The sequence below is a fragment of the Pseudophryne corroboree genome, chromosome 7 (assembly GCF_028390025.1).
Source record: "Pseudophryne corroboree isolate aPseCor3 chromosome 7, aPseCor3.hap2, whole genome shotgun sequence".
In the NCBI taxonomy this organism is placed as follows: domain Eukaryota; kingdom Metazoa; phylum Chordata; class Amphibia; order Anura; family Myobatrachidae; genus Pseudophryne; species Pseudophryne corroboree.
Genome location: NC_086450.1, coordinates 421,814,258 through 421,824,664, shown reverse-complemented (window position 1 = coordinate 421,824,664; position 10,407 = coordinate 421,814,258). Strand labels below are relative to the sequence as shown.

The 10,407-nt window shown below is 54.9% G+C and overlaps 1 long non-coding RNA gene across 1 annotated transcript in view; it reads left to right on the top strand.

Moving 5' to 3' along the window:
- Positions 1–295: 295 nt before the first annotated feature.
- The window catches only part of LOC134943815 (uncharacterized), a 59,524-nt gene continuing 49,412 nt past the window's right edge, over positions 296–10,407 (top strand). The window contains exon 1 of the long non-coding RNA XR_010181771.1: positions 296–443. This is a non-coding gene — a long non-coding RNA (uncharacterized LOC134943815). The remainder of the gene's footprint in view (positions 444–10,407) is intronic.

Below are 10,407 nucleotides of genomic sequence, written 5' to 3'. Positions count from 1 at the left end.
CCCCCTCCACCCCCCCATCCGTAGGTGCACTTTTGGATATGAAGGGGGGGGGGGGGGGGGGGGCAGCTCACACATGGCTAAAACTGAATCCTTGCAGCATGTATGTTGTGATTATACAGCACAGGCTGTCCAATGCTGCATCTGATCCCCTGCTGCCTGACAGTATATTGCATGATAAAGAGTGGAGCAGCGAGTCCCGAATGAAGTGCTGGCTGCAGCCATTTCTGCTACAGCATAACTCTCAGCTTCAGCTCCTGCACCTCCCTCCTCTGTCACTGAAAGGAAATAGCCCCGCCCCCTGCACGCGTAGATCCACTGGCCCATGCTCACCACGGCAGCGGTGGGAGGAGGATTGCTGGAGGTGCCTGCAAAGAATAACACCGCGCCGCGGGCGGAGAGACTTTGGCTGGATGCTGATGGACATCCTCCTGTGAGACACAATGGTGAGCCCATATTCCAAGAAGTTTGTGGCAGCTATCTGTATGGACTGTGGGAGAGAGAATTTGTGTATTTGTGCTGTTAGTGTGGGTTGTAAGGGGGTGAGAGAGATGTGTATGGGGGGTGGGCTATGGATGTGTGTGAGGGAATTGTTGGTCAGCAGGGGAGGAAAGGGGGATTTGTATATTTGTGCTGTTAGTGTGGGTTGTAAGGGGGTTAGAGAGAGTTGTTGGGGGGTGGGGGGCTATGGATGTGTGTGAGGGAATTGTTGGTCGGCAGGGGAGGAAGGTGGGATTTGTATATTTGTGCTGTTAGTGTGGGTTGTAAGGGGGTGAGAGAGATGTGTATGGGGGGGTGGCCGATGGATCTGTGTGAGGGAATTGTTGGTCGGCAGGGGAGGAAGGGGGGATTTGTGTATGTGTGCTGTTAGTGTGGGTGGGAAGGGGGGGATGGGGTGAGAGAATTGTCAGTATGTGAAGAGGGGCATGTGTATGAGGGAGCTGTCGGTTTGGAGGGGAGGAAGGGGTGATTGATGTGACAGAGTTGACAGTGGAGGGGGATGTGTGTGCGCTAGATTTGGGAGTATAAAGGTAATGTGTATTTGTGAGAGTTTCCAGGAGGGGGGCAGGGCAGTGTTTATAATAGAGGGGAATATTCAATTAAAGTCGGATCCATTCCGACATGTATTTGTCGGAATGGATCCGGCAACCCCTATTCAATCCCCATCTTAATTTGACTTTTTCAAGTCGAATTTAAGATGGGATGCAGAGGAGGCGAGGGGGGCGAGCCGCGGGGGGACAGCCGGCGGGCATACAGGAGATTTAATGTAGGGTATAGAGGGCTCAGTGATGTAGTGTAGGTTATAGAGCGGTCAGTGAGGTAGTGTAGGGTGTAGAGAAGTCAGAGATGTAGCGTAGGGTGTAGAGGGGTTAGTGATGTAGTGCAGGGTATAGAACGGTCAGTGAGGTAGTGTAGGGTGTAGAGAGGTCAGTGATGTAGCGTAGGGTGTAGAGGGGTCAGTGATGTAGCGTAGGGTGTTGAGGGGTCAGTGATGTAGCGTAGGGTGTAGACGGGTCAGGGATGTAGTGTAGGGTATAGAGGGGTCAGTGATGCAGCGTAGGGTATAGAGGAGTCAGTGATGTAGTGTGGGGTATAGAGGGGTCAGTGATGTAGTGTGGGGTATAGAGGGTAGTGTTCACTCTAGGCTGTTTTAGCAGGGCGCCGCGCCCTGCCCGTTTTTTAACAGGCAAAACCCGCCCTGCCCCTTTTGCGGCGCCCTGCTAGAACAGCCGCCCGCTCCCTGCCCTCCCGGCGTGTATAGATGCCGTGCGCATGCACGCGGCATCCATTTACGCATTGGGAGAGGGCTGGGGGAAGCCCAGCACCAACGGAGGTGCTGGGCACGCCCCCAACAGTGACGTCGCCGGCCACAGACGCTCTCTATAGTAGCGTCTGTGGGCCGCACCACCCCCTAAAATGACGGAGGCGTGGCCACGCCCCCTGATTTGCGTGTGCCCCCCTGAGTCCGGCGCCCTGCCCCATTTCACTCCTAGAGTGAACACTAAGAGGGGTCAGTGATGTAGTGTGGGGTATAGAGGGGTCAGTGAAGATACTAAACCCAAGTACTTGCTACACTTATTGAATTAAAACACAAAATGCAGCAAAAAGTATACAATTTGGGTAAAAGAAAAAAGGCAAAGGCTAGACGTAGATACGAGAGACCAGCGCAGGGGCGTATCTATTGTTTGGCGAGGATGGCACTCGCCAGGGGCGCTGCCCAGCGGGGGGGTGCCACCCGCGATCAGTTATGAATGTTAGCAATGTTTCTCTCTGCTCAGCTCAGCTGCTCTCTCATAAACATCAGCGCTGCCGCTGATTGAGAGAAAGGGGCAGCAGAGAGCACTGTCAGTGTCTGCCAGCGAGGAGAGAGGGGGTGGGGGGAATGTCCGGGGCCCCGCACTCTTTATCATAAAATACACTGTCAGGCAGAAGTGGATCAGATGCAGCATCAGACAGCCTGTGCTGTATAATCACAAAATACATGCTGCAGTGCAAGGATTGAGTTTTAACTATGTGTGATCCCTCTGCTCCCCCTCCACCCCCCCATCCGTAGGTGCTCTTTTGGATATGAAGGGGGGTGGGGGGGGGGGGGGGCAGCTCACACATGGCTAAAACTGAATCCTTGCAGCATGTATGTTGTGATTATACAGCACAGGCTGTCCAATGCTGCATCTGATCCCCTGCTGCCTGACAGTATATTGCATGATAAAGAGTGGAGCAGCGAGTCCCGAATGAAGTGCTGGCTGCAGCCATTTCTGCTACAGCATAACTCTCAGCTTCAGCTCCTGCACCTCCCTCCTCTGTCACTAAAAGGAAATAGCCCCGCCCCCTGCACGCGTAGATCCACTGGCCCATGCTCAGGCTCAGCTCCCTGCATTTAGGTCACACATCAGTGCTCTGGCTGCCACTCGCCCATGACGGTCCGCCGGGACCCCAGCCCGTTACCGCTCATCTGGCGGTGGGGGCTGGTTCCGGGGGCGAGCTGGCTGGCCCTGGGGACGGCGTCCCGTCCCCTAGGGCCTCCTCGAGGGATCTGGCAGAAGCCGGGCCGGCTGTGACTGGCGGGAGCGGCCACCGAGGAGGTTCAGAGAGGGAGTCAGGCCGCCCGGAGGTGGGCGGGCAGCAGCCCTTGCCTCCGGGCATGGCCGGGGAAGCCCCAGTGCCGGGTGCCCGCGGGAGCGCGCCGCGCCGGGCGCTCATCCAGGGACCGGAGACTGAGTTCTATGCCCAGCTCTTCCCCCTTGCCGGGGCCGGCTAGTGGTTCCAGGCGGGGGTAGGGCACTGGGCGGGGGACGGTGGCCAGCCGAGCGAGGCCTGTCGCAGGGCCTCGCACGGCGTCATCCCCAAATGCTTCGGCTGAGAGAGCACGGACCGGAAGCGGTGGGACGCACGCGCGGCTCCGGCGGCGCCGCTCGCGCACGTGTGCGCGCAGCGGAGCCGCTTTCCTCCTTGTCTCCTCAGCCCTCTCCCCCGCAGCCGGAACACGGTGTGGAGCGGGGAGGGAGGGGGAGAAGCAGTGATCAACCAGGTTAAGCTAATGGGGCTCTTAATGCAGGAGCCCAGACAAGAGGCCTTGTGGTGACAGAGAGCAGTGGGGCGCGCGCCCGAGGTGCGCGCGCGCCCACGCTCGCCTCTGGCGCCGCTAGCCGTGCACGTGTGTGCGCAGCAGCGCCGCCGGCCCTGCTGTCTCCCCTGCTATCTCCCAGGCAGCCGGAGTCCGGCGGGAGCCGGGGGGAGAGGGGAGACAGGGCAATTATGATCACTGGCAGGGCAGTGCGATACCAAGGAGAAGGGGTGCGGCAGCAAGAGGTCATGGGGTGCGCGCACGGGAGGTGCGCGAGCCCGTGTCCACTGCAAGCGGAGCGGTGCGCGCGCGCTCTGCTGCGCCGCGGGGTTCCCGGTCTTTTCAGATCACTCCCCCGGGGCCGGAATCTAGTGGCCTGCGGGGGAGGAGGGGGGACAGGGAATGGGTTAGTGGCCGCGGGGCTGCTGCACGCGCCGCTGGAGCTCGCGGCGGTCCCACCCCCCCCCTCTGCGGCATCGGATAGTTCCGATACACGGGAAGAGGGGACAAATTCGGAGGCGAGGGCAGTGCGGGCGCCGACAGCGGTGCCTCCGCTTTCCCGCAAGGGCAGCGTGCGTCAGATGCCCGGCACACGCATGTCGGGCGGCGAGCGCGTGGTCGCACGCGGGCCCCGGCGAAGGACCCAGGACCGCGTTTTGGGGCAGTCACGACCCCTCCGGAGCGCTGGCTCGGCCCTGGCCACAGCGGTGAAGGTGTTAGGGCCGCTAGCCGCGGCTGCCTCCCCTAGAACGGCTGTTCGTTCCGGCGGGCTGCGGGCTATGGCGGCGCAGCGGGTGGCACGCGCCTGCCGTGAGCTCGGGACGGTCGCCGCAGAATTACAACAGGGTCCAGGGCAGGACGCGGGGGAGCTCACGGCCGCAACGCCCCCAGCACGGAGGCCGCGGCATGTACCGCGAGTGTTGGAGGGGTCCTCCGCTTCTTCCTCTTTTTCAAGGGAGCTCGGGGATGAGGCGATGGCAGATTTCGAGGAGGAAGGCAACGATTTGGACGCGCCGGAAGATTCCATGTCGGGGCAGTCGGCGGCATCAGGTAAGGTGGTGCAGTCGGTATTCGGGTTCCTCCACGAGCTCTAGTTCGCATAGTTCTTCCTCTTCCTCCTCTTCATCTTCAATGTCGTCACAGGCGTCCGAAGTCAGTAGCACAACTAGGGCAAAGAAGCGGGCAACTAAATTCGCCAAGAGGGCAGCGGGCCAGCGGAACAGGCGCAAGCGGCTTAGCGAGGAAGCGCGTAGGGCCAAGAAGCTCGCAATTTGCCCGGTGTCGTGCGATTCGTCTATACTACTGTACTGCGGGGGCTGCGAGATAGCTGCCGCAAGAAGATTTGGAGGGGGGACTTCGTGGACGTGTTCGTATTGACGAAGGTCGCGAAGAAAGAGTATAAGGTGGCGGCGCAAAGAAGGGCATCGGGGCTGAGGCATTCCGTACCTTCGATAATTGCCTGGCCGGGTTCTGGGTCTTCGCGGCATCTTACCTGGAGGACAGGCCGGCAGAGCACACGAATATAATTAGGTACCTGCATCTCGTACATGACATGCAGCGCACATCTTCGGGATCGGAGTGGCGCAGGTACGATCAGGAATTCAAGGAACAACAGGAAGGTTTGCAGGTCATGGACTTCGGGTTCAAGGACGTTGAGGTTGGGCTCAAGGTCACCCGGGCTTCGCTACAGGCGGAGGAGCCCCGGAAGCCGGGGGCGGACGGGCACCACGCAGGGTCGTCCTCCCAGGGGTTCGGCGCGGACGGCGGATTGGCCAAGTCAGGTAGGTCGGCAGTCCGCGCAGGGGGGCGTGCCACCACAAAAGGAAAATGTTTTGCGTTTAACAACGCGGCGTGTTCCTTCGGGGGATGACTTGGTCATCTCTCCAGTGGGGGTGGTTCCTAAGAAGGCTCCTGGCGCCTTCCGGCTCATTTGAGTTCGCTTTTAGGTGTGTACTGCCGGAAGCTGTGAAGGGCGACTGCGGGGTGTGCCAGAACGCACCATTTCGTGCGTTTGTCCTCAGAGATTAAGAGGGAGTTGGCAATATGGGCCTCGTTCCTCGAGGACTTCAACGGGGTGTGTATATGGCAGGCCCCAATGGCGGACAGCGCTAGGTTGCAGCTGTTCACCGACGCAGCGGGCGCCTCTGGATTCGGTTGCCATCTGGAGGGATCTTGGTGCGCGGCCTCGTGGCCGGCAGAATGGCATCGCGGGGGTTTCACGAAGGACCTTTTGCTTCTGGAGTTTTTCCCATTATGGTGGCGTTGGAGGTCTGGGGCGATCGGCTGGCTAATCGCAGCATTTTGTTTAGATGCGATTATCTGGGCGTGGTGCATGCGATTAATAACCAGAGGGCAAAGTCGTTGGTGGTTATGCGGGTGCTAGGGCAATTGCTTTTGACATGCTTGCGTAGGAACCTGTGGTTCCGCGCGCAACATGTGCCCGGTTTGGAGAATGGGATTGTCGACGCTTTGTCGCGAGGACAGTGGGAGAGGTGTTGGTTGTTGGCACCTGAGGCCAACGAGCAAGGTTTTCATTCTCCCGGTTAGGTTTGGCAGGTGATCGGGCCGGACTGGAGGGTATAGCGTTGCGGTCAGTCGCGCCAGCCACGCTCAAGGCTTACGGACATGCTTGGAATGAGTGGGAGGAGTTTGTCCAAGGTCGTCAGCAACAAGGTAAGAGCAGGCATCGGCTGATGCTTTCTTTTATTTGGCAGCTGTATGTTTCGGGTAGGTCCCGAGCGGTGGTATCCCGGTACTTGGCTGGGGTCTGGTTTTCTGCAAGCTGCGGGGCGTCCCCGATGTGACAAAAAGCGATGTTCTGCGGAAGGCAATGAAAGGGTGGACGCGAGTGGCGCCGACGCCACCGGATAGGAGGCGGCCCATCGATGCGGCTTTGTTGCCGGCCGTCATCGCGGCGGTGGGGCGAGTCGCGTCGTCCAGGTTTGAGACACTTTTGTGCAGTTTGGCGTTCTCATTGGCTTACCACGGGGCCTTTAGGGTTTCGGAGTTGGTAGCGCCTTCCAAGAGAGCAGAGTCGCGCATGCTGGTCGGAGACGTAGTAGTGTGTGAGAGGTCCTTGCTGTGCAGATTAAGGCGCTCTAAGACGGACCAAGTGGGGAGAGGTCGCTGGGTCACTATGGTTCCAGCGCAAGAGGAGAGCGTTTGCCCAGTAGGTCTGGCGATGCAATATGTGGCGGTGCGACCCGTTAGGGAGGGGTCATGGCTATTGCATTATGACGGGCTGCCAGTGATGAAATACCAGTTCCGTTGGATGCTGAGTCGTTGTTTAGCGAGCTTGGGCCTCCCACCCGCTGCGTTCGGTACCCATTCCTTTCGAATAGGCGCGGCGACGTCGGCTGCTGCGGCGGGTTTCTCCAGATCTGAAATCCAGGCGGTGGGGCGAGGGAAGTCGTCAAGTTACAGACGATATATTCGCCCCGTTGCATGAGAGGTCGGATTGCGCTTAGTGCTTTGTTTTATTTGCAATGTATTATGTTGTTCCAGTTCTGTGAGTTATGGTGTTGTGCGTCTGTTGGTGTTTTCCCCTTTTGTTATCCTACTCAGGGATTAGCTACTCGCCGTTGCTGGCATGAGTCGGCAGCGGGGGTCTGGAGTTATTTTGCGATTTTTTGCCTGACTTGACGGACTGAATTCTAATCTACAATTCGGCTAATCTGGTCTAATCAGAGTCCCTCAGCAGGTCTATCCGCTTTCACCTCCAGCTGAGTTATTACATGTGTTTCCCATTTTATACCCCCCCCCCCCCCCTCCCTGTTTTATTTCGTTTGTTTTATTTGATCTTTCCCCTTTGTGTCTTTAATTGCGCTTTAAATTGGCAACGAAGCATGGTGCAGTTCGGCTAGGCCGTGACTGCTGCAATAGCGAGATCTAAAGTTTTTTCTTTTTGGCAGATCCTTCAGTGTAAACAATTAATAAGCCTCTTAGTAATCAATTTTACCCCTCTTTTCCCCTTCAGGATGGTTTGACGACAATTTGGCCATTTGGGTGGTTGGCCACTCTTACATTTACTGGGCGGCCAGGTTTGTGGCCTCGGAGGGGGCTCAGGCATTGCTTGGAGCACAGGGTGTCAGATGGCTTGGCTGGCGAGGAATGATGTGGGGTGAGCTGAGGAGTAGGTTAGTGAGTCAGGCCAGCAAGCATGGAGTCCCTAGGGTCTTGGTTGTCCATCTAGGTGGCAACGACCTGGGGAAGAGGACATCCTTGGATCTGCGGTGGGCCATGATACATGATCTGGCAAGTGTGGCCGCAACATGGACCAATTGTGTGTTGGTTTTTTCAATGATGGTGCCAAGATTGTGTTGGAGGGGTGTGGCGGATGGGCGCCAGATTGACGAGGCCCGGAAAAAGGTGAACGGGGCGGTGGCAAAGTGGGTGCTGTCCCACGGAGGGAGGGTGGTTCGCCACCCGAGGATTCGGTTCAGAGACAGCCACCTTTTCCGGCATGATGGAGTACATCTATCCAATGAGGGGATGATGTTTTTTCTGGAGGATCTAGGTTTCGCTTTGCAGGAGTTAGGGTAGGTTTATGGTGGCGGTGCGAAAGACTTTGGGGATGAGTCTTTCGCTGTTGGCGGAAAAGAACGGCAGTTTTGTATTGTAGGGAAAACTGTAGTGTTTTACAGTTTGTTGTGGTTTAGGTGCACTCACCTCCATCGACTTATGGCCGCTTGACCACCCGTCCGGGAAGGCAGCGGCAGGGCACCCAGGAGCGGTGGGTAGTCACTGTGGGGGTTGAGTTGTCACCTATTACCGGTTTATGATAAGTTTTAGTAAATTTATAGGATTAGTTATTTAAGGTTAATTTAGGTTAATTGAGCCGTTCTTTTGGGCCGCCACCATATGCCGGCTGGAGCGGCATATTAAATTAATTTCTTTATTACAGGTTTGCTAATGGATAGGGACAAATAAATAGCTAGCAATTTTCTGCCAAAATTCAAGTCTCCGTGTCGTTATTTCTGGTTCTAGGTTATGAATGCTTTACTTTCAAAGAAAGGGGTCCACCAAATATCACTAGGATGTTTAGGAGAGAGAATTGACTGCATAGGAAAGGAAAGAGTTAAACATCTTGGGAGGGGTGGACCTAGCTGTTAGGAAAGTACAGCCTTTTAGGGGGAGGGTTTGATATATATAGGGAAGGTGAGGCCATCTTAGTTCTCTTGGTGGATTTGCTTTCCCACCCTCCCGCCCTGGTACTAAGAGATTCTGGCACGTGGTGCTTTGGCGTTAAGTTGTTGGCTGGTGTATCGTTGGCTATTTATTGGCGGAAAAGAACGGCAATTTTGTATTGTAGGGAAAACTGTAGTGTTTTACAGTTTGTTGTGGTTTAGGTGCACTCACCTCCATCGACTTATGGCCGCTTGACCACCCGTCCGGGAAGGCAGCGGCAGAGCACCCAGGAGCGGTGGGTAGTCACTGTGGGGGTTGAGTTGTCACCTATTACCGGTTTATGATAAGTTTTAGTAAATTTATAGGATTAGTTATTTAAGGTTAATTTAGGTTAATTGAGCCGTTCTTTTGGGCCGCCACCATATGCCGGCTGGAGCGGCATATTAAATTAATTTCTTTATTACAGGTTTGCTAATGGATAGGGACAAATAAATAGCTAGCAATTTTCTGCCAAAATTCAAGTCTCCGTGTCGTTATTTCTGGTTCTAGGTTATGAATGCTTTACTTTCAAAGAAAGGGGTCCACCAAATATCACTAGGATGTTTAGTAGAAACATACCAAACAAACATTAAGCTGCTCATTTATCAAGCACCTTCTAGAAGGTTACATATGTAATTGTCTTGGTTGCTATAGCCAACATCACATCTAAAAATGAGCTACCATCTTAGTAAATGCAGACAATAGTGTTTTTGAGTGTGCCTCAGTATGTACTTACCGTCTCCTCACTTCTTGGGATGTGCGGACAATTGGTCCCACCGCATTCACAGCATCTGTGATCTCACTCCTGATACGGTCCTTGGTCCCAGCACCCATGTTCTTATTGCCAAAATGAATTCTCTCGATGGCTTGTGGGACAAGAATGGCCAACTCCCTCCTGGTAAATGGGGGTTAACGTTTTTTCTTTCATTGGCTGTGATGCAGTAGCCTTTGAACTTGTCCCACCTTCAGTTTGTGGGCCTGATTGTTGAGTTTGGGTAGTTGGTCCAGATTCTTCCTCAGTATGGCCCACATCTTCCTCAGCCAGGGTACTGACAGCAGCCTCTTGTTGTGTTTGTTGCCCAGTAGATGGGGGTCCCTCACTGCTGGGTCCTGCTCTTCCGTCCTCTGCACAGGCAGGTGTTTGTTGCTGTGCTCTTTCTCGTGCCCTTTGCCTTTCATGTTTTCTTTCTAGTATTCAAGACAGTTGGGCATTGAGCTTGAGGATCTCTTCTGAAAATGGGTCAGGATCAGGATCCATGATGCTAGTAGCATGTGCGTAGGGTTCAGGGGGGGGTGTTGTTTTATACCTGCGTATGTATGCTTAGCATAAATTAGCACAGGTGATGTATACACAATTGGTACATTTGCTTTGATTGCTTATACTATTTAAGCATGTTCTAGCCATCTGTGGTTTGTGGGTGTATGGAGTTGTGCTGTGAGGGTGGTGACTGGAGAGTTGTTTTTTGAGGTAAGTAGTGTTTTTTTGTGTTGTATTTCGAAATATATAGTGCTTTTAATTATATTACCTTGGACCAATGCCAATGTTATGTGTTATGCAGAGTCGTCGATTTTTGGTGTGAATTTGTAGTTTTTGTGGTAAGTATGTTGAATGGTGATGATTGTGTGACTTAGCACAGCACAGCACAGTGTGTGTTTGCAACACTACTGTAGTGTCTTGT